Here is a 24,228-nt window from a genome sequence, read left to right on the forward strand (position 1 = left end):
GGTATTTGACACATGAAAGCTTCAGTTGTTCGTACTGAGGACTAGAGTTAAAAGGATGATGCTGAGTTGATTTTATGGGTGATGTGAGCAGAACCTATACCATGCAAGCAGATCTGTGGAAGTCAGGAGACTGTGGAAACACGACTGTAAAATGGCTGTAGTAATTTTTATTGTGCCCCTTCTCCCTTCAACTTAATCAGCAAAAATCTTGAGAAATAAAATGGAAAAACAACATCAATGCACTGTGAGCTTTCAAAGCTAAACCAGACAGAAACCTGATAGTTCACAAAGCAAAGGTTGTTTAGAGATGTTAGTTTGGCCATATTGCATGCACGTAATGTTTTCACTGCAGTTTTCTGTTAAGTGTAATGTTACTTTTTTTAGTGCATCATAAAATATGCAGTCTATGTCTTGTGGGCGAGTGGATATTACTGGAACCAGCTTTACTCTCAGTATCTCCAATGCACTTGGACCAGTGGTGCCAAGTCATACGATGGTTTCTGAGGCTCTGTCAGCAGTACACACGTTTGTTCTTAAGAAAGTAAATACAGACAGGAATTCTGCAAAAATGGTCCGTACAGAAGGTGCTATACCAATAAACTGAGGCAGACTGATTTCCTTAGCATAGAGCGTATCTGAGTTCACTGAACTCATTCCAGATTTGTACCAGCACTCACTTTTATCCAAACTCATTAGCAGGAAAGAAAACCAAGCTGTATTTTTGCTTTATTTTAGCCAAATTCCTTTGTAAGTAAATGAGTGACATAAGTGTTTCAGCTGAGGCCCAGGCCAAAGTATTTTAAATCATCAAAGAAATGCTGAGTTCCAGCATGAGAAGTTTGCTTCAAAACTTTGGGGGCTGTTTTGTTATTTGTATGTCATTCCCATGAAAAGGCTGCTTTGACGTACAAATGAGTGTTTCGTGGAACCTTCTGTCTGAGGCCTGTGAGAGCTCTGTATGCTTTCCTTTGTGATGTGAAATACCACATGGGAATGAGATCTCATTTATACTCATGACTGAGTCTGACCAAGATTCCCCTGGGTAATTTTGCTCCTCCTTCCTATTAAAACTTCAAAAGAGTCTAGAGTTATATTTACATTTGTAAATTGATTGTTATTCATTTTTGTTCATTATGATCCCATTCTTGGAATTTGTATGCAACAAGAAAAGAGGGTATTTCCCCATTCTAGATGATGAGAAAGAACGATTGTAGTTTTGTGTAAGAAGGAATGTATCTAATCCCAGGAGTTCTGTACTATAAAACATGCTTCATGTTGCGTTCAGCTCTTGTAGGAGCACCAGGAAGGAGAGAGGAGTGTGAAACTGTTCAGTCAGTAGCTGGCTGGGAGTTCCCTGTCCTCCTTGCCAGAGATTAGGCCAACTAGGATGGAATTTGGTGGAATCAGAATTGAGGATCCTGTGGCCGCTGCTGTTCTAGACCCTGAGTAAAGTGCTTGCTCAGCAAGCAGGATGCAGTTCTTGCTCTGACGAGGTGGTGCAGTGTGTGTATCACTCTGCTGAGCTACTTTCCAATAAGGATTCCTAGGAGATGCTGTCTTATTCTTTGGACTTCATGTCCACTTACATTGTGTAAAGGCAGACCCAGCGCTGTCATTATGATGTGATGTAGTGTTGATGGTAAGTTCTGCTTTTCACATTCGTGATGTTTTTTCACGTGCACACAGACAGTATCAGTAGGTAAGTCCCCTGAAGCCCCCTTATCTCTGTGTCCCAGTGTAACTTGGAGGGGACACCCTTAGAAGTCTCTTACTGGGGCTTTTTGATTTTAATACAACTATATTGTGTTGCTTTTGGTACTGCTGCCTTACCTGTGATATTAAGCTGCTGTAATGCTGTCTACGAAATTGCAGTGTAAACTCGAGATCCGCAGCCTTGATTATCCACCATACACTGATTATGTTCAGTAGATGTCCTTTGCCTCCTAAAATAGTCTCCCATCCAGTTAAAAGCATGAACTGTCCTTGAAAGGCTCTTGTAGCCGAGAGGCAGCAATGCACTCAGACGTATTTTGTCTGCCTGCTACTTATTTGGATAAGCAAATAATTTTAACTTTTTAAAAAAGCATAATTTACATTGATCTCTTTCTCAGAATATGATTATATATTGAAATGTGTATAAAAATACATACATTGGCTTTGTTACTAAGAAAATGTCTGTTTTGGGTTTGGAGCAGTTTAAAAAATTGCTTTATCAAGTTCTGAGAGAAAACCATTTGATGGACTTGAGGGCATAACTGATATCACTGGTGTGCAAAATATGAAGTATTGCTTCGTTCAGAAGCTTCTGTCTTTTGTTGGGAGGCTGAAGACATTACATGGAGGATGTACCAGTTTGAAAGCAGTAGTGATTGCACTTGAATTGAAAATTAGGTATTTGAGCTGCAAAATGCTTAGTTCTGATTTGCTAGAGATGAATGGGAGGACAGGTTTTGCCCAGAAAATGACGTTGTGGATAGTCTTTGCAAACTTAGTCACACTTTTTATGACTGCCATTTAGAGTTAAAAGGCAGCGTTCTGTCTAACATACTCAAATTTACGTGGGTCCACAGTGAATTTTCTAATAAATCTGTGGAGGCTATGTTGAACTTGTTAGCACTTACACTGTCTGAGGCACAGTATTTTTGAGTTCCCCAGCCTCAGTAAGAGGAAGCTTTCCTGGCAGATTGACCTTTAGCTGTGCAAAAATGACAACTAAAAACTCAGTGGAATCCAAGTGGCAGCAGAATTCATTTCAGAGGAGGCAGTTTTCACATGGAGGCATGGAGAGTCCACGCATCGTACAGAATCTTTTTCTCATTCTTTTTAGGATCTTGTGAGCCCCGAAGTGTACAAAAATGGAGATCTTGTAGCTCCTATAGGCGCTGAACATATCCTGGCTCATCAGGGTATCAGCAATTGTCTTAACCAGTGCTTTCCAGCTTTGTGGTGTTGCTTGGTTACCATCATTCCCACAACTCTCAAATAAAGCAAAGTGAATGTAAAAAAACCTGGTTTCTATTTATGGGCTAGGTTACTGTACAGATCCAAACAAAACAGAATTGTAAATCCTTTACAGCTTCTTTAATGATCATTTCTTTTCCTCAAGTATTCCACTTGGCTACTCACAAAGGCTTTCTATTTTAAATATGTTTTTTTAAGTACACTGGACTATTTCTAGGATTCTGCACAAACTCATTGCATTCAGAAGCTGGAATCCTGACTGGAAGCAAGGAATAACAAATAATGGCTTGTGTTGTCAGGCAGTCTTGCTAACTCCAGCTGGGATACTGCCTTTTCTGATATACTTTATGTGCGCCCTCCGTTCAGGGCAGGGAAAATGTTGCAAAGCTTAGTTTGGAATGTGTTTAGGAATATTTTCTTTAGTAATGGTAATAATGAGGAACTGTCTAACCATTTGGCTGAAGATCTCATGTCATCTCATGTCGTTTTGTGAATATATCCTAATGTAGCTTCGTAAATCCTCTCTTTCCCTTAGGGGGAATAATTTTGGCATGTGGGCTCAGGGAAAATTCTCCTTTTAAATCAAATTAGCAGATCTTGACAAAGTATACAGACACTCAGAAAACTGAATATAGCATAGATGTCTGGCTGGCTATTCTGTTGTCCTGCTCCACAAAGAATTCTGTAAAATGAAACATACAATTTTTCTTTATCACCTCCAGGTTGAAATGGATAGCTATTCTATTGGTTTGTCACAGTTGAATGTACATTTCTTTTCATGAAGTTAATTCCCCAAATAAGGCTTCTCTGGGAACATGTGGATGAGTTTCTTGGTGAATGGAGACCTTTCCATAAATCTACTAGGGTCATTAACAGTATATCTGGAGTTGGTTACTGAAACCATCTTACTGTTTCTGAGAGTGGAGAAACTTAAAATAAATGGAGATATCTGAGTCAGCCAGAGACTGAGGAAAAAATAAACATATCCAAGTAGAACATTCCCAGCTGTGGAAAAAACTATCCCCATCTATCAAAAGTATGGGAAGTGTAGGAAGCGGGCAACAGTTCTTGTAGGATGTAGAACTGCTAAGTGTGGCCTTCTGCTTATTGTCTGAGAGCTAGTGCTTTAGTGGGATCCACAACTCAGTCTTCTAACCATTTTGGGTTTCCAGTGGGTCCAGTTCTTCTGACAGCGGTCTTTTTAAGAGAGATTTCGCATCCGGTGTGTAACTGCGATGTTGAATTTTCAGTGTTATATGGCTCGTGCGTTACAGGTCCGTTCCAGCTTCAGTTCTGTCAATAGGAACTGGATTAGGCTCTTAATGCTATGGGAGGAAAATGTTGACTGGAATTAAGTTAGGAGGAATAACAGACTGAAATAATGACAGATCACTGTTGGGAATAAAGGTACTTACAGGCTTCTACATACGGACTTGTTTTAAAATATGTATCATCTATAAAGAGTCTGAGGCCCATCTTGATGCTTTTGCTCACAGCAAAGTTCCCACACAACCAGGAAGACCTTCATAGGCTAGAAGGACTGGATATTCAAGTCTTTTAAAATGTATAGATCATAGTAAACACCAGAGTTGGTTTGTTTTTTAAACCATGCTATTTCATGCTGGCTGAAACTGTGCCAGTGAAACTGGCTGAAAGTGGTGCCGGTGGTATGTCTGATTGCATTGCTGGCTCTCTGCTATGAGAACCTTCAGGAACAGTTTTTTCTCTTGACAAGAATACAAAGCATTTGCAGGTTTTCTTCCTCATTGCAGCTGTTCTTCATTTACTGTAGTTCCCTCCTGGACCAGTGTTGAACATGGATCCTCTCCTTTGCCCTACTGTGATATTATTATCCTATTAGTGTCACTGGACAGAAACCTGGCATAGGATGAGAGCTGGTCCAGTCCTGAAGCTTTTATTTGGTTGTTTCCCAGTCCTAAAGTCAACAGATTCTTTTGCTATAAAATCTTGGACAAATATCAGATTAGGGTGTTTTTAGTCAGGGAGCTTATGCTGTTTTATAATCTTATGCATCTTTTGTTGTAGTAAGAAATGTGTGTTGTAAATGTCAATATGAATTGTCTTCTGAAGGCTGGATGCTGCTGAGTATGCTTAACACTGCATTCCCTGGCTGGACTTAGAAACTGCAGTACAAAATGGAACATCGTGGGTTAGTTGGAAAGGCAGGCAGAGTGCAGCTTTGGAGGATGTTGTTATTAATTCACTGAATACTGAGATGCAAAAGAGGAATCTTGCAACTGTGTTGAAGTGTATCAGTGCCAGACAAGGAGCACCCATTATTTACTTTGACTACATCAGAGCTTAAAGTCTGTTGGGCATAAGATTGAGGCTAAATGTCTTAAGGTTTGACTATGTGTCAAAGACATGCAGGTTTGCTTTCCATGTGCTAAATAACTGCACTGGTGTTTGGGGAAGTGTGATTGACTCACTAGCCAGGCCAAAATAAAAAAATAAAACAGGTCCAGAAAAACCCAACTGCCAAAACCCTCAATGACATCTTACTTTTTGTGTGTGTGTATGTACCAGCAGACTCCAAATAGCCTCTACACTCAGTCGTGTCAGCATTCAATAGAAGATTCCCTGCCTTCTGTTGTTTCTCACACTGAATGTTCTATCAGTGGCCTCACCAGAGGAATATCCTGGAACGAAAAATAGCTGTAGTACATTGTATTGTCATGTTACCAGCATTTATCCCAATGTGGCATGCCTTTGATTCCAGCAATAAACCTAGCTTTTAATTTTTGGGAAAAGGGGAGAGGAGAGAAGAAAAAGTGAAGGAAAAAACTACACACACACAAAGTAAACACAAAACAAAACCAGAACAAATTATTATTAACATCAAAGGTTCATTAAATGTACATTAAATGTAGTAGTAACAGGTAGAGACTAATATTAGAGTTAACACTGAACACTGGACCCTGAAAGCTAGCAGAGTCGTCCACCTGTTATGGTAGTCTTTGAGCGTGTGAATCTGTTGTGTTGAGTTCAGTTTAATGTTCAGCCCTGCAATGTCACTCTGCTTGTATGCAGGCTGCTGCAGGTAGGATCTTGAGGCTTCTGCTTAAATATGGAGTTGTGGTGGATGACAGCCATGTTTTAAGTTGAGATTTTGATCTGGGACTGGAGGACATTAATTTACTGCTGGCTCCCACAAAGGTAGGAGCTGATTTAGGCACTTTCAAATAACTTTCAGTTAACTACAGTGCTAATCTTTGGCACTGGGCTATACTTAACACTGTATTTTGGACTCTGTTTAGGATATATACTGAGGAATGGAGGGATTGAGGGTTATGTTTACTGTTAGGATCTAGAAGGTTTATAGGTCTACAGTGGAATTAGCAGAGTGGCATATTTAGTATTTTGAGCTCTTCTGTGTGACAGGTGTATTGTGAAACTTTATGTTAAGGTTGGGGGTCAGGGTTAAGCATAAGAAGAGAAGTGGTCAAAGAGCTTGTTTTGCTTTTCCAAAGAGTATTCACACAGGATGAGGACTGCTGGTCAGAGTGTTACATACCTCATAGTATGCTTTGATTCTGCTCTTTAGATTCTTCAAGGCCTGCATCTTTACGAATAGCTGTTGTGATCTAGATTTAATTTTAGTATCCGGTTCTGGTGCTTTTATGTGTCATATCACATTAATACTAGGATTAGGGAACTGTTAAAAAAGGTCAGAGCTCAAGATGTGAAGGGATTTAAGTGTTTGGTATCTTCATGTGTTCTTCAGGGCTGGAGCACTGATTCCTGCTGCTTCTTTTGGCTTATGTTAGTTTTGGTGCAGTTGTTTGTCACTGAGCTCTGTTTGTCACTGAGCTCTGCTTCAGATATCACATCTGGTGATGTGATACTTGAAGCTCTGCTTCTTTTTGTATGCTGCAGTGGGGGACAATGTGTTGAAGGTTCTGAGAGGGCCTTTCATGTCACCTTCACATGTATGGCCTTCCTTGGCCATCGCTCTGCCACAGAGGGGGTATGGGCCACTGTTTTTGACGTCTGTGTAGAGCATGCTTTCCTGTTTCAGGGTTGTTGTTGTTTGAATCTAAAAAACACCTTGAGATTTAATCTTTCATTATGATGGGAGATTACCTTAAGCATTCGCAGATGTTAAGCAACAGTATTTTATTTGATAGTGAGGAGGTGAAATAAGTTTCCTTTTAAGTGTTGTACCTTTACTCCTGATTTCCATTCTGTTCTCTTGAGTCATTATTTCCTGCATAATGTTTTCTTTGATGATATGCTATGGAACATTGAGTAAGGACAAAATGGTGAGTAGGAAGGTAATCGAATTTATTGAGACATGTCCCATAAGAATTGATTTAATTTTTTTCAAGGTATTGCATCTTAGTCAGACTTCATAGATATGGTATTGTTTGGAAAGAACAAACCTTAACAGCATCCAATAAAACATATATGTATTTAATTTTACATAAGGTACATAGCTGTCCTATACAAGAATTGCAGTTCTAACTTGAATAATTTCATACCAGTGACCATATTTCATACCTGAGACCACATCAAGAAATGGGATTCTGAGATTACCTGTCACTTTGGTCTTCAATATTTCATGAAGTTCCAAGGACAAAAATTGTTAAAAGAACTCGCTGAGCTGGGGTGGGGGGGGTGGGGGGAGAAGATAATATGCATGATCTGATTTGTTCTGTTTTAATCCTAAATACTACATGCAGACTGCAGATGTTACTGGAAGGAGTCAGATGGCCGTATGTTGATGTAAGAAATGCTGTAACTATTAGCAATGTTGCTGTGTTTCTCTGTCTTAATTCGGGTGCTCACTGGACAGAAGGGATGCACGACATATCTCATTCTCCGCTCTTCCTTGTGCCCTTTTGAAGGGAATAAAAAGCTAAGTCTTCCCCTTCCTTGCTTGGAGAATAAAGCACTGGTGGGCTATAGAATCATAGAATAGTGAGGGTTGGAAAGGACCTCAAGATCATCTAGTTCCAACCCCCCTGCCACAGGCCGGGACACCTCACACTAAACCATCCCACCCAAGGCTTCATAACATAGGCCTCTTCCTGAGCTCTTGCTTAGGGTATTCTGACCAAAGGCAAGGAAGTGGCTATGCTTCCCTCACCAGGTTTCTAGCCACTCTATTCATCTCATGGATCTGTGCCTGATTGCTTCCAACTGCAGTAAATGCTTTTTAACACTGTGACATGTGCGAGTTCTTGTATTTCTTCATCGAAGCATCACATTTCAAATTGCTCCATTCATTCCTTTGATTTTGAACATAACTGTGACTCAGCAAGCCATGCAGAAATGTGTGTTTAGATTGCAGTGGATTTGGGGACCTAAGCTGTGAGAGGCTTTGTTGTGGGAGCCTTTGGTAGGTGAAGTGCTGCAGGGAACATCTGTCTCTTTCAGATGCAGAAGCACTTAAGAACTTTCTACCTTCCTTTAAAATAAAACCTGTGACTGACAGGACTTTTGCACTCCAAAGCTTGGCTTTGGCAAAGCAGGTAGTTTCAATGAGGATAAAATGAATTAAATAGGACAGCAGTCACACTCTTCTAGTCTGTTACAGAGTATTTCGTAATTCAGAAGGAAAAATAAGTTTGCAAAGAGAATCCAGTACAGGCTGATTCCAGCAGTCAGGATGACTCAAGTAGCAACTGGAAAGGAATAATTCCTGTCTGGCATGCATAGTTAAATCATAGACCAGTTCATGGCTGTCTTCTCCTTGTAACTGCAGAAGAGAGTACAAAACTGATCTATCACTCTCAGCCCCTCCACCACCCCCCCCCCCCCCCTTCTGCTGATGAAACCAGGAAATCTGTTTCCATTCATCCATTATGTCCATAAACAGGCACTCAGCTGTCCATGTGGTTGTGTATCTTTAATCTGGGGGAGAAGTCCTCTGAAAGTTGTATGTGAATCAGCAAAGGCCTTCTACTGTGGGCAAAGTGCTGGTGTCACTCTTGGCACTTCTCTTTATTTCAGCTGAGTTAGTATTCTTGAGATAATAGTGTTGCTTTACTGGAGAAAACCTCACTGAAACTGTACTGCTGTTGCTCAGAGGGATTTGATTAGTAACTGGTGAGTTTCTGTACCTTGTACATGTGGCCCTCTTGCATTAATGGGTAGAGAGGTTCACATTGCTTAGGTTTATCTTTCTGCACATCCCCATGTGCTGGCTGGTTTGAGTTTAAAGCGTTAGTTTTAAAAGTGTGTTTGTTTTAGCTGGGAGAATTGTATGTGGTCAGGAATGGGGCTAACAGCAAGGCTTAGTTAATTGCCTATGCTTGCATGGCAGTGAAGATAAGCCCTGTAAGAACTTACAAGGGCATCTATCAGCACCTCACATGTTGACCAGAGCAGCAAGGTGATGAGGGATGTTGTTTTGCACTGAAGTCTCCTGTAAGGAGAGAGCAGTAAAGTAAATCAAGAGTAAATTAACTGATTACTTTCTTTTTAACTTCTATCTGTTTTTGCAGGAGATAGAGTCTATTGGAGAAGATAGAATAAGAACAGAAACTGAAGTTGTTCACAGTGGTAAGATAGCTTTTAAATCTGTCTTTGCTAATCATTGTGACTGACATGTGACTGGGTAAGTTCAGAAACTTGTAAGTCACACTTGCAATCATAGCACCACATTCCACAGTGATCATGGGTGTGGGGGCCAGACAGAACGGACGGAAAAATGCAACAACTAGTAAAATGGTGCTTTCGGAATTCCTTACTGTGTAGCTTTTTCTTCTTTCAAAGACACAGATTAGTGGGTAAGCGCGTATCTGCTTTTGCATTGCACATCTGCGTGATGGGTAACAAATAGGAAGGTACTTTATTTGTAGGTCTGTCAGTTTGGGAACAAGAAGCCAGGAGTTTTGGGAGCTCCTTTCACCAGGGCAGTGGCGTCTATCTGAACATCTTGGAAGCTGCTTTGGTTCCCATTTTGCTTGCAGTCTTTTATCTTTCATCACTGCAGATACATTTCTTTCGTTTATCTTCTTTCTCTGTGTCACTAAGTTGACCAGCTCATAGTATATTGTCCTACTGCTTCTCTTCATCCTTTTTTAATTGTATGAACTGCTATAAAGATGTATCATGGTTTGCAGCTGAAAGTCCTGCTGAACTGGTATTCTGAAATCATCTCTCACTTAGTCCAAGGTGCTGTTCAGGTAGGAAAGGGCAGTTTCATAGTAATACAAAGAAATAAATTAGATAAACCTACAGAACACAAAACTGAGAAATGTGGTCTCTGCAATTGCCTCAGTTCAGAGATGGTCTGAACCAACTGCTTTTGTTCTGAAGAAAATACTTGTTTAAACATACCAAGTATTCCTTTTGCTGTTGTGTCTGAAAGTAGGTATTTTCTCTCTGTCCAGCATATTACAAAAGCATAAGTCTGTTTCAAACCCAAATCTAACAAGTGGGCTAATGACCTCATCATTCTGTGTAATTCTAGTGGGAATGACCATTTTTTCCAAATGTCTTCAAGGTTCTCCAGTTTTCTTGCAGCTTAGGACATCTGGATTGTGTTCCCTATGAACAGTTTCCTGAGAAATCTTCAGTGAATCGCTTAATGCCTCATTTTTAAATCTCTAAAATGAGATAACAGTACTTACTCCTGCACTTGAGCATGGGTGTCAAGATGATAAATAGGTTATGTATTGAGGTTCATAAAATACTCAGACTTTATGATAAACAGGCAGGGGGAGGACTCATTTGCACATTACTCACTGGTGGAGGGCACTTACACTGTTTAAGGGTTTCCTTTCTGCTTGAATTTTATTTTTTTTTTTTTTCATAGGGTTGCTACATGGCAAAATTCCAAAGCCTTTGGTAATGGGAGGCTTGCAGGGCAGGGAGTGGCTGGCTAGAATCAATCTGTTGGTGAATAGTTCAGTGTGCTGAACTCGGTAGTGTTTTTTACTGAAACAGTGTGTGACTTCCTCAAAGGAAAGAATAAAAAAAGATACGGATGCCCAAAGTAGTTCTTGCACATCTGCTGATCCCAAGTGTGGCCAAGTGCATGATGAAATATTACTTGTCTGGCTATGAGCTTTATTTACTACAGCTAAGTGAATCATCGGGTCAGTTCCTGACCAGACCTTGAGCTCTCAGAAACAGATGGCCTGCCTAGAGAGCAAGATACCTTGGAAGCATCTCCACCCTTGTCAGCACTGTTACACAGCACAGGGATTTCTCAGAAGAGCAGTGCTGGCGTTCAATGATTGCAGTGAAAAGAGGGTAGTTTTTCAGCTGTTCTTGGTCTTCCACATCAGAATAGTGTCTTGTGGCTCTGAAAATAAGGAAAGTGTTGCTGGCTTATTAGTGAAGATCCACATTTGTGAACCAGGTCATGTACTTGCAGGGGCAGTAGTAGGGAGGTCAATGAAGCCTTCTTGTTTTCCAGTTCTGTGAAACCTTCAGGTTGCTGTTAAAAGGTGGCTGGTACGTATGAATGTTCTTCCTGGAAATGAGGCCAAACTTCTAATCAACTCTGAAAATCTTTTTCCATAGGCTGTCTTGACCTCTCTACCCATCAGTAAAGTGACGTTAATAATAAATGCTTCCCCAGACTGGAGAGTTGTGCTGAAGATTACTCTCAGCTGAGATACTTGGATGTGAAGTGCCACACAAATACCTACAGAATTAATAGAATATTGTAGACAGTGAATCCTGGGGCAAGTTCTACATCAGAATCTGAGAACAGTGTCATACACCAATCTGGAGTGGGTTTTCTGTATGTGATGGGTTTACCCTGGCCAGCAGCCAGGCACCCACATAGCTCCTTGCTCACTCTCCTCACCAGCTCTCCACAGTGGGACAAAGGGAGAAAACAGGAAGGACAAAAATCAAGAAAAGACTTGAGTTTTGGGTGAAAAAAAAAAAACCCAAACCAACAAAAAAAAAAAAAACCCAAACAACACAAACAACACCACCACCACCACCACCACCCCCCCCAGTTAAATAAGTTAAGAAAATGGGGATGTGGGGGACATGGAAAGACAACACACACAAGTGAGGCAGAGGAGATCAAATACTATCTCTCACAGGCAGACCAATACCCAGGCAGTCTCTGAACAGCCACTTTGGAAGCAAACCCCCATCTTTTCCTTCCTCTACCCTAGCTTATATTCTATTTCTGAGGATGCATGGTATGGAATGTCCCTTTGGCCAGTCTGGGCCAGCTGTCCCAACCGTGTCCCCTGCCAGCCTTTTGCCCATCCTCAGCCTACTGGCTGCGGGAAGTAGTGGGAAGCAGAGAAGGCCTTGACAGTGCGAGCACAACTCAGCAATAGCCACAACACTGCTGTGTTGTCAGCGCTGTTGTAGCACAGCACCACATGGGCTACTGTGGAGAAAGTTAACTTCATCCCCTCCAGACTCAGTATGCTTACTTAATTTTTAATGTAGCACTAAACAAAGAATTATTAGAAGAACAAAATCCTGTTGTAAGATCATAAAAACGGTTTTCTTGATTAAAAACATTTTCTAGTATGTGCATATGTGACATTTTCATTAGTATCATGGGTACTTCTGAAGCAGTTCAAAAAGTATGTGCTGAAGCTCATTTTTCTCTGAAAAATGTCTCAAAAGATCTGTTTAAATTTAATGGAATGTCATGGAATTCAGTAGCACTTAAGTGCTTTTCTGAATAGGGGCGGTATGTCCAAGCTGACTGTCCTGCTGTCCTGCAAAATCAGTTCTGAAGAAAGGTCCAGTGTTCACACTGAGCAAATTATCTCAGAAGTGGGTAGTTCTGTAATTAACTATAGATGCATCTTGTTCATATAAATCTGAATTTTCTGCCTTCACTTTTGATCATGTATGCTGCTGTCAGTGAAGAAAAACTGGCAGCTGTGCGACATAGAGAGCTCAAGAAATAATTCAGATTAGATTTCAGTGATCGCTTTGATCAATATCAAAGTGTGAAACTGAAGGTTGAGCTTTTCACAGCATTTTCTGAGGAAATCATCAAGGTTAAAGGAGGCTCTTGAGATTCTTTATTTTTAGCAGCTTGGACTGCTGTGTTGTTACTGCTGGCCCCTTTTTATTCCACTTCTGTTAATGTTAAGAGGGATAAAGCATTTGTTCCTCATGGTGAAAACATTACAAATGCTTTGGTAAATGTATAGCAGAGTGACCAGTCTGAAAGTAAGACTTCGAAGTAGCCATCTTCAAATCTCTTACTGGATTTGTCAGTTGATGCTGTTCAGTTCCTGGAGCGATACGATGTGGGATTTGGTTGGTCACATGGTGAAACTGAAATTTCAATGTCTTCATAAAAGGGGGTATGTAATTTCTCATGACTTGTCAATATTGAAACACTGACTTGAATGAAGGCTTCCTTGAATGATGGGGAAGAGTGAAATGATAAAAAAATGTCCTACAGTGAAGGCAGGACAGAACTGCTCCTCTCTATTATGTTCTGAAATAGTTCATACTATAAGGGTTCCTAATCAGAGCAAATAGTTTTTCTTTGCCAGTGGTAGCTTGTGTTTTTGTCTTCTCTATGGAGCAGGCAGTAGGTTGGAAGACCTGTGCATATCTTTATCCTCAGCAGCAGAGGAGCAAACACCTTCTCTGAGGGTGGTAGGATGGAGTGTGTGTTCTGCTAGAATGGAGGACCAAGACAGTAATTTGTGCCCTGTCCAAAAGCAGGGTGTATGTGGGGATAAAGTGGTGAAAGAGTTCTTGTATTTTTCCTCCAACTGCATGGTTCAGGCAGTTTTAGAAAGAGCCAGAGCATTCCCTGCTTGCTGTGCTGTGATTGTGAGCAAGGTAGCTAGACTGTCCAGTCTCAGTTAATGAGCAGAACCCCTGGAAAAAATAATGATGGATAAAGTTCAGCTCTTGGAACAGCTCTACCTCTGTCAATATTATTGGGAACTTGCATAGGTTAAGGAAGACAGCCAGTGGGGCTGAGTCTCATCCTGTGTGAATTGCTTTTCACAGTCCTGTGCAAATTGCTTCTCATACATGGGTCTTTTTTTTTTCTTCTCTTTCTTCTTTCTTCCCACCTCCCCACCCGCTGTTAGAGAGGAGAGTCTAAATATTGAGCAGTTATAAAGCTAACTCTCTCCAGCCAAAATCCTTGGTTCTGTGGATGCCAGTGATAGAGCTCTGTTAACCACAGAGTCTGGTTGCAGCTCACATCTGCTGCATGCAGAGCCAGCCCTATGTGTTTTGGTATGTGGCTAAATGTGGATCTGTGGAGGTTCTGACTATGTGGTTCTACCTGCAGTAAGAAATTAGTGCGAGTGACTACCAGTGACTGACGCTCTGTGTGAATGAAGGTAACTTAGTGAGTGGCTTCATGAAAATATAGTCAGGCATTTAAAAGACTAGCTGTTCAGGAGTAATTACCTTTGCCTTTACTTTGCATGGCTCTTGAAGAGTGAAGGAAAGGCATAACTGATACAAGACCTGGTTTGGCAATAATTGCTAGTCAGCTCTTCTGCTTCTGACTTGACTGCACAAGCCACAGTAACTTCCTGCTTTGATAAGTTGAACTTCACTTATCCCAAGTTTTGCTGTGGGATCCAGAGAAGGATAACTGGCTCATAGGGAATTTGATTAGTTTTTTTGGAGAAGCCTTGTTCAGCAGATGTTTGAGAAATGTTTCAGTTATGATGAACTAACTCCACCCGCCCCATCAAAACCCCCGTTTGATTGGGAAATTCCTGGCCAGCCCAGTTTATTGTCTGCCAGTTCTTACTGCTTACAGGGTGGTTAGAGCAAACTGAGATCCTGAGCATTCAGCTTGCTTAGTGTGGTAACTGTTAACTGCCACTGTTTCTTCGATAGTGCCTGCATGCAATATATAGGACCTTGTAAATGCTATTGTAATGTCTCTAATAAACAGCAGTGGGAAGAGAAGTTAGGACAACTTTGAAGTTCTATACAAAACATGCTTTTTTGCGCACTTCTGGCGAGCTGACCCTGACCGGATGCCAGGTGCCCACCAAAGCTGCTTCATCGTTCCCTCTCCTTAACTGGAAAAGTGGAGAGGAAAAACAGCAAAAGGCCTGTGGGTCAGGGAGATCACTCAACAAAGCAAAGCAGACCAATCCAATCAGAGCAGGATATTGAGAAATAAACACTAAATCTTAAAACGCCATCCCCCCCACCCCTTCCTTCTTCATGAGCTTAACTTTAGTCCTGAATTCTCGATCTCCTTCCTGCCAGGCAGTGCAGGAGAATGGGGAACGGGGGTTATGGTCATTTCATCGCATGTTATCTGCCTCTTCAAGGGGAGGGCTCCTCATGCTCTTCCCCTGCTCCAGCATGGGGTTCATGCCATGGGAGATGGGTCCCTTCCATGGATGCAGTCCTTCAGGGGCAGGTTGCTTCATGGGGTCACAAGTCCTGCCAGCAAACCTGTCCCAGCATGGGCTTCTCTAAGCATGGGTCCACAGGTCCCCCCAAGAGCCTACTTCAGTGCAGGTTTCTTATGGGATCACAGTCTCCATTGGGCACCCACTTGCTGCGGCATGGGGTCCTCCATGGGCTGCAGGTGGATATCTGCTCCCCCATTAACATCCATGGGCTGCATGGGCACAGCCTGCCTCACCACAGTCTTCCCCAGGGGCTCCAGAGGAATCTCAGCTCTGGTACCTGGAGAACCTCCTCCCCTCCCTCTGCGCTGATCTTGAAGTGTGCAGAGCTGTTGCTCTCACGTATTCTTGCTGCTCTCTCCAGCTGCAATTGCTGCTGCTCTGTAGCTCTTTTGCTGCCTTAAATACGTTCTCATGGAGATGCTACCACCACTGCAGGTGGATTTGTCTTGGAGCCAGCTGGCATGGGTTCTGTTGGACACAAGGGAAGCTTCTAGCAGCTTCTCAACAAAAGCCACTCCTGTAGCCCCCCACTGCCGAAACCTTGCCACACAAATCCAATACAGCACTTATCTGAAATGTGCTGCTGTCCATTTTTGCCCAAGAAAAGTGGAATGCTGACAGTTTCAACAGGTAGGGCCTTGCTGGTAACTGCAAATGAGAGCTTAATTTGATGCTTTTGAACAATAGGTTCTGTGGAGGAAATGGTATGTTATTTCATCCTAGTAAGCTATGCTAAATATTCCTTTGCAGAAATTCCGGACAGATGCAAAGTAAAGGTCTGTCTAATGTGCCCACAGATTTTATCAGTTCATGGATTCTCGCATGGCAAAGATTGCCTCCAGTGAATGGGCAAAAACAGAGGAGCTGAGAAATGCCCAAGAGTTATGTATCTATGCTGTATAGTGTAACTGATCTTACCTGTCTTCAAAATAAAGCATACCTTATTCTCTTTAAAATGTTCCTCAACAGATGAACAAAATACCTTCTTTTTATTCCATTGATAAAATTACTCCATTTGTTGCCCATATGTTCATTCCCATGGCTAGTCAAACAGCTTTCTCTATCAGGATTGCCTTTGCCAAGTTAAGAAGTGTGTAATTTAATTTTTCCTTTTTGAAAGCCCCTTATGCCTGGCTAAACAAGGGCCTCAGTTCATGCGTATCAGGCAACGCTTCATGTGCTGCTGACCTTCAGAAGCAGGATTGTTTTCCAGTATTGTCTCCTGACTGTTGGGGTGGGTGTGGGAGGAGACTGGTTGAGGTGCCTTTGCGTATCTTTGGCAGTACACAGTCTGCATTGAGTGACTGTACTTTTACAGTTAATTTTGATGTGCCTGGGTAGCATGGGTTTCAGCTGAAAAGAATAATACATTTCCTTTTTGCTCTAAAAAAGTGCAGTTCAAAGTCCAGTAAATACTGTAGAAGACGCTTATTTCAATGTGTAATAGTAATCAGGTTGAAGGGCTGTCTGAACAATAAGTAATTATAGGTTAATTTGTTTATATGCTGCTGTTGTTGTTTCCAGGAATAGCTTTTGTTAACATAGAAAATCACCATTTTCCTTGGGAGTAGGAAGGTGGGGAAGGAGAAAGCATCTAGCGTTTGTTGTAAATCTGGGACTACCAAGAGGTCAGGGGTATTGTCTCCAGTGTAGTCTGTGACTCCCTATGGGTGCTCTTAACATGGGAATACTGCTGGGGCTGTGTCTGTTTATCATGGACGTACATCGGGTCATTTTCATAGAGGAACTTGTAAGCATTTATAAGAGTTTATGTGCATGCATTTTGTGTGTGTGTGTGTATATATAATAATATAGAATATTGTTCAAGGAAAACCTTGCATCTTCTTCAAAGGACCTATATGGGGTGACTTGGGCTTAGAAAATTAAAGGCTGCATTTAATTTTTAGTGTTCAGTTTTGGAATGTTCAGACTGCTCTGACACCTTTAGATCAAATACTTACCTTCAAGCATATGCATAAACTCAGTGAATCATAGAGTATGCTTACAAACACTTTGAACATACATTAGTCACTTGGGGCTAGCTGCATTTGGGCCTCCAGTTGAGTATCTGGTTTTATCAGTTTTCATCAAAGGCGCTTTATTTCAGGGAGCTCTTTCAGAGCTCTGGTAAAGTTCTTCCCCAGGCTCACCATAAACTTGCCAACTCGTCATCATGAGCATGGTGCTTCCCTGTGTGCTTGGCCAGTCCAGCTCTGCCAGCTGTGCTCAAAATGCCACTGTCCAGAGGCTTCTCCTCTATGTCTGCAGCCAGGGCTGGGTTGGGGCGGTGTTCTGCTGTTTTGTCCTGTGGGACTAGCAAGAAGCTGGTTCAAGTCCATGTAGCTCCTTGAACTGAAAAGGAGTTGCTCCAATCTGCGTTTGCTGGGAATCAGCCCTGTGCAGCTAGCAATGGTAAACTGGCTCTTCAGAGTTACTAAGTGTTGGAAAACTTAATAGAAAGAAGCCTGAAATGTGAATAGCTCCAGGACTTTCTTTGAACCTGATATTTATTCCAAGATTATGAGAATTTACTATGACAGTTACACTGTCCCAGGCTGCTGGTAGGAGTTTAATTCCTTGTGGTAATTTTATTTCTTAACATCTAAAGTGTAAATTTGAACTTCTCCTGACATTCACTTTTGTCCCTCTGCTCTTACCATTTAGAGAAACCACTGTGAATGAGGCAAGGTATACTTCTCCACTACATTGCTGTTAGCATTTGCATGCCATACGCTTCTAGCAGTCCACATTTGGGCAACTGCAGGAGCAAATTAACTGGCACTGTCTCTTGGCATGCTGTTCTGAGCTGAAATAGAAGCCAACATAAATGACTTGTAATGATTTGAGCACCTCGCAAGAATGACTTGGATGATAGTACCTAGTAGGTAAAAACCGAAAGTTAACCTTCTGTATTGTCTTTTGGTTTTGCAGGGAGTTCATGCAAATGTAGAATTTGAGTAGATAGTATTTGACTATTTCACTGTTCTTTATCAGTACATTTAGCAAAATTCCTTCAGTAGCTTGAGGAAGAGCAAGATGCTGATGTTTATCTTGGCAAGCACTGCTGTAGAAAGAGAATTTTCTCAGTCAGAAGCTTTCTTTCCATATTCTCCATTCTTCCTGCATACCAGAGAGGACCATTTTACTGATCGTGTAGCTGAATCCAGATACTCTGAATTGGGCTCAGCCCTACTAGTGAGATACATGTAGTAAATGCAGGAATTTTTGACATCATAAGTTTATGCTAAATCAGAGTGATGTTCCTCTAGGATGCCAGCCACCAGAACATAGGCTCTAGGTCCGCAGCAGTGATTCTGTGGCTGAATGGGGAGGGTATTAAAACCCCTGGGTGCAGTCCCTAGAGCGGAGAGCATTGGGAGCCAAGCAAGTTGCTACTTTATCCTGATCACCCACTGGTAGATGTGGTATTGATGGAGTGATGATTTTTGCCTTTGGACCTCTGGCGTGGGGAAGTGCCTTTGTTGGCTCTTTACTGGTTCCAGGAAACTAGTATATGGGTTTGAGGAGATGATAAAAATATTTAGAGGAATTCCCCTTTTCTTAAGAATGGCCCAGGTTTTAAAGCACGATTCTAATGTAGCAGAAGACTTGTTTGGAACATGTACCTAGATCTTCAGTGTTTGTAGGCTAGAGAGTCTTGTCACTGGGCTGCTGGCATGATTTTTTTCGGTCTCTTCTGTTTCAACTGTTTCATTTTGGTTAAATATCAGATGGATTTATAGGACAGGATTCCTCATTCTTTCTGAAGTTCTGATTTTAATGAATTGATGATTTCCTACTCTGAAATGAAAAATTGTTGGGAGATCTCCTGACTCATAATATTTCAGCATTTCAGTATTTTTGTAGTTCCGTATAGCTTCTTAATGTGGAGTAGAGTTTCGATGCTGCTGCTGAGTGTTTCCTTGTTAGGTAAAAGGGTGGTACAAATTGTATGGGTCAAAAAGAATGGGAAACACTGTAACCTCAGTTTTGAACTGAATGTGCGTTCAACCACTCGCATCCTTTCAGTGACATACTTGGTAATTATTCGGGTCAAATCAGATCATGTACCTCATCAAGGGCACAAAACCAAATGGATAGGGAGTTCAAACACATGATGAGATCTATACCAGCTGAGGTGGGAAACTTGGCTTCAGCTTTCTGGCACTCCGCTTCAAATGACAAGTTGTGCAGCTTTCAAGAGGGTCTGGCTTGAAATGTTTGGCTACTGATCAGTATGGTAAAGAGGTTGGAAGAAATTTTCAGAGGCCGTGCCTAAGTCACTTGGTTGTTCACTAGGAAACAGCTCTTGTATCATGTAAATACCCTTTCATGGAAAGACCTGGTATTGTGCAACAAGACTCCTAAGAATTTGACCTTTTTTGAATCCGAATTACTAGTTTAGTTTAAGAAACATACTGTTACATGTGTTTTGGGAATGTTTTTAAATGTTTAGAATGCTTTTTTTTTTTTTGATTACTTGATTTCAAATTTATTTTACTTACAGTATAATTGTTTCATAAAGCATTTTATTACATTCGTAGTTTCCAAACACTGAACTACTACTGAACTGTCTAGAATATGTTCTTAGAATTCCCCAAGTAAACTTTTAATATCCGGTCTTTAACAAAGACTTGATTAGCTTTTTTTACAGTGGAATATGACTTAACGAAATTTGAACGCCTCTTCATCCTTATTATCTCATCTGAACAAAGATGGAGGGTGGGAGATTCATCTGCCTTGCAGCTTATCTCTGGTTTTGCCAACAGCATGACATAATCTTTTCATTTTAACTCACAATATTATTAGAACTGACATGATTGAATTAAATGCAATTTAATACAAGTTTGTCAAATAGCAGAAAAGAGAAAGTGAGCAGTAATGAACTTCGCAGGTCTCAGGACTTGTAATTGCTTGCCCACCATGCAAAAAGATTGGGGATTGCTCATCCTAAATTCATTGTCACCCTGGAATAGTTAATGCCATCCTCTGGACTCAGTGATTGGATCGTAGTAGACCACACAAAATCAGTCTTGGATATTTGTATTATGTGTATTTTTAATGCAGAGATGCAGAATCTGAGGTAATGAATCAAAGATCCTTTTTATGGATGGGAGCCAAATAGCCATCAAAGGAAGCACTACTGCTCCCATCGCATGAAAGCAAATTGTTTACTAACCATGTTAAGTACAGAAGGTGACTGCTGGTGTAAGAATGTTTGTGTATTCCTATGGAGTATATGTATACCCTCATAAAAGGGTTGCTGGACAGGGGAAGTAAATGTTTTTTTCTAGTGAAACTTAAATGATGCTGTGATGAGTCTTTGTCAGACAGTAAAAAATGGGTGCATAAATATATATTTATATACACACACCATATTATATATCTTGGCTCATGGGTTATCACAGAACAACTCAGAAGAAATAGCACTTCCACGCATGCATGTGTGCCTGCCTGTATACATGTCAGCAGTCACAGAATATCTGCTTTGTACTGGTACCTGTTGTGGTACGGGTACTTGTTCTGCACAGAACATACATGTCCCTTTCTGTGGCCCAATTCTTCATTCCAGTAATTTGCTGTAATTAATGCAGAGCTGGCCTTTCTCTCTACTTAGCGGTGGGGTGGGTTTTTCTGTGTTTTTAGTTCTTTCTACAGAAAAAGAATTTCTATTGCTCAGATGCAGGATGGTGTTTAATGACCTAAATGAAAGCAACTGGTTTGAATCCTTCTCAGCCCAATGTATAGTCTGCAAAGTTAGCAGATTCTGATACTTGCACATCTCCGGGCTGGTAACTCTGGTAACTCACATGGTGTCTGTCAGTCACTTGGCACAAATGAACATCAGCTTAGTACAGTGACTGTCACTGATCACTTGGGGAAGCCGCACTGAAACTTGTGTTAAAGAAGAGCTTACCTTGGGTAGGACAGATCCAGCATTTGAAGACTGTACAACAAGAGAATTTGCAAGCAGCCTTTGCTGTAGTAATAAGGGTGTGTTGTGGACCAGTGATAGGAAAAAACAATCTTTTCTGATGTGTTAAGATATGGTCATAACGCTGAATACTTTTGAATTGTTTGGATGAAATAGTAATGGAGCTTGGGAAAGATGCCAGTCAAATAGTTTTTCCTCTGACCCTCTCTCAGACTGACCTTCATAAGGGTTGGAATGTCCCTTTGCAGAACTCTCACAGTGGAGGCAGCAGCACCAGGTGTTTAGAGGACCTGAGCATCCATCACAGCACATTGTGCTCTCTCCAGCATGAAAGCACAGAAGCCTGTTGTGCCTACATCTGTAGTGGCCTGGTTTTCCAAAGTGTTCTATCAGAGTGAGGTAGAGGACTTGTGGGTGCCTGACCATTCTGTTGTGACACTGGCTGGGTATCACAGTGTTACCGCGATAGCTGTTGCTTTCTCAGATTGTGATGTTAGTCATTCCAGAAATCACTGGGGAGGAGGTGGTAAGTCATGGGGGAGCATAAGCCTCTTTTCTGAAGGAATCCAGATCTACATGTGGAATCAGTGAGACGTTTTATCTCCTGCATCCTGTTTCCGGCTCTGCCGCCAGGAGGTTTCAGTCAGAGTGTGGTGACCATCAGGGGAATTGGACTGTGTTAGCTGAGCACAAGGGAGAATGCAGAGGCAACAGCTGCATTATGTGGTTCAAACAAGCATGACAGCGGGGTGGTAGTGGGTCTGGGCTCTGCAGATGGGGAATATTCTGGAATGTTTATGCATGCCTTTAAAGAGAAGGATACTGAAGGGCTCAGATATAATCAGACTTACCCAGAGGCGTTTAACTAGCTTGAAGTGGCAAATTTCAAACTTCTGAAAACCTGGAAATACAAAATGTTGGTGTGCCATTTCTGGATACAGGCTTTAAAAAGGCCATAAAACAGTACTGGAAAAATAGCAGTTTTGTATTAATTATACTTTACATTGTTTTTAGTAAGTATGTTTGTTTATAATGACACAAAAGGCTAAAAGGACAGCTTGGGAGGATGCTCAGTAATATGTCCTACATGCTTTTGATGCTGGTTATGTTTATGCTTTTTTTATCTTATGTATCCTTAGTCATTAGACTACAGCAAATAAGAAATTACACCCATTGCTAATCTGAAGACAGTGAAGATGTGTCTAAATCTCATGCTGTCTCTTGCAGCATTGCAATCACAATGGCAGGGTTTTGTGCACAGCTAATGGCACTAATTCTTGTAACTTACAATCATATGCGCTCTAATGTTTGGCCTTTGACCTCTTGAGGTTGTTTTTTCTTCTACTTTTTAAATGAAATCTGAAGATGAGAAGAATGCCTTTCAGAAATACTTGAGTTTTGGAATCACACTCTTGCACTTTTGTTAGTCTTTCTGATACAATAATGTTAACTTAAAACTGCATTAGAAAAGGTGCCTTCATCTGCAATTCTTTGGTAGCAGCTGTTTATAATAAAAGACAAAGTAAAATGTGGAATGGAGGATGTGTCTCTTGATTTTGCTGGTTTTGTATTTACCTCTGCAAGCAAAGCAGTGTAATATAATACATGTAGGTAATTAGGAATCCCATTTAAAAATGAGATTGAATTCTGTAGAGACAGTAGAAGTGCAGGCAATGAAAGCATAGTACAGGCTGCTGCAATCTCATTAGATACCGGCATGGCTTAACCCCAACTGGCAACTAAGCCCCATGCAGCCACTTGCTCGCTTCCCCCTGATGGGAGGGGGAAGAGAATTGGAAGTGTAAAAGTGAGAAGACTCATGGGTTGAGATAATGACAGTTTAATAGGTGAAGCAAAAGCTGTGTGCGCAAGCTAAAGCAAGCAATTCATTCACCACTTCCCATTGGCAGGCACCTCCAGGAAATCAGGGCTCCATCACACATAACAGTTACTTGGGAAGATAAACAGCATCACTCTGAATATCTGTCCCCCCAGCTCTTCCTTCCCCCAGTTTTATATGCTGAGCTGTGTCCCCTCCCAACTCCTTGTGCACCCCCAGCTTACTTGCTGTGGAGTGATGTGAGAAGCAGAAAAGGCCTTGACTCTGTGTAAGCACTGCTCAGCAGTAACTAAAACATCTCTGTGTTATCAACTCAGTTTCTCTCACACATCCAAAACACAGCCCCATACTGGCTGCTGTGAAGAAAAATAACTGTTCTAGCCAAAACCAGCAGAAATGCTCAACATTTATATGTTATTTTTTTTTTTAAATTGGCTCCAAAATTGTGATTGCTTTGTTCCACCCATACCTCGCATGCTAGCTCTTTGGAGCTGGGGGATTTTGACTGAACTGTTTGGAAATGAGTAAATGATCCTTAATTAAAAAGATCCACATTCTAGCACTGATCTACTTTATGAATGTATTTGGGTGACAAAATTGTAAACTCCAATTGCTCTGTTAGCAGTGAAAGCTTATTCAGTGACCTTGCTTGGTAGGGCTGATAAATGGATCCGTGGCCCTACCACCGGTAATTTTACTTCATGCTTTGTGGTGTTGTGCTGTCACTCAAAGCATCTGTAGTTATGGGATTGCCAGACTTGGGAGAGGAGGGCAGTGCAAAAGAGCCTGGCAGAGGGTTTTTAGGCAGTGCTGTGTGTAACTTTGAAAAGGTTAGTTGTGGGACATCTGAAAGAAATTAGCACAGGGTGCAGCAGGTGAATGCAGGAGCAGATAGGGACTAGAGAAGCATTGACAAGAGTCAAGTCAGTTAGACCTGGGGTTCCTGTTGTGCTGTCATGGATGGAGGCATTAAAGGAGACAGTTGCAGTGGGCAGATGAGCAAATATGTCATCTTTGGGGTGTAGGAGATTTCATCCATAGGCATACAGGTAGGAAACCCTTCCAACGCTGGATTATTCTGTGCTCTTTCATGGGGGATATTCTGTTCCACGTTTCTAAGGATAAATTGTATTCCAGATGTTGGAAATGGTGGAACAGGTGTCACGCAA

At 41.4% G+C, this 24,228-nt stretch overlaps 1 protein-coding gene across 4 annotated transcripts in view; it reads left to right on the forward strand.

Moving 5' to 3' along the window:
* The window catches only part of SPATS2L (spermatogenesis associated serine rich 2 like), a 154,944-nt gene that overhangs the window by 80,461 nt on the left and 50,255 nt on the right, over positions 1-24,228 (forward strand). For 3 of the 4 annotated variants that reach the window (XM_065670008.1, XM_065670007.1, XM_065670009.1), the window contains one exon: positions 9,432-9,489. The exons of the other annotated variant lie outside the window; for it this stretch is intronic. The gene's annotated coding sequence lies outside the window, so the exon portion shown is untranslated. The remainder of the gene's footprint in view (positions 1-9,431; positions 9,490-24,228) is intronic. 4 annotated transcript variants of the gene reach the window in all.

This window comes from Lathamus discolor, chromosome 3, assembly GCF_037157495.1.
Source record: "Lathamus discolor isolate bLatDis1 chromosome 3, bLatDis1.hap1, whole genome shotgun sequence".
Lineage (NCBI taxonomy): Eukaryota > Metazoa > Chordata > Aves > Psittaciformes > Psittacidae > Lathamus > Lathamus discolor.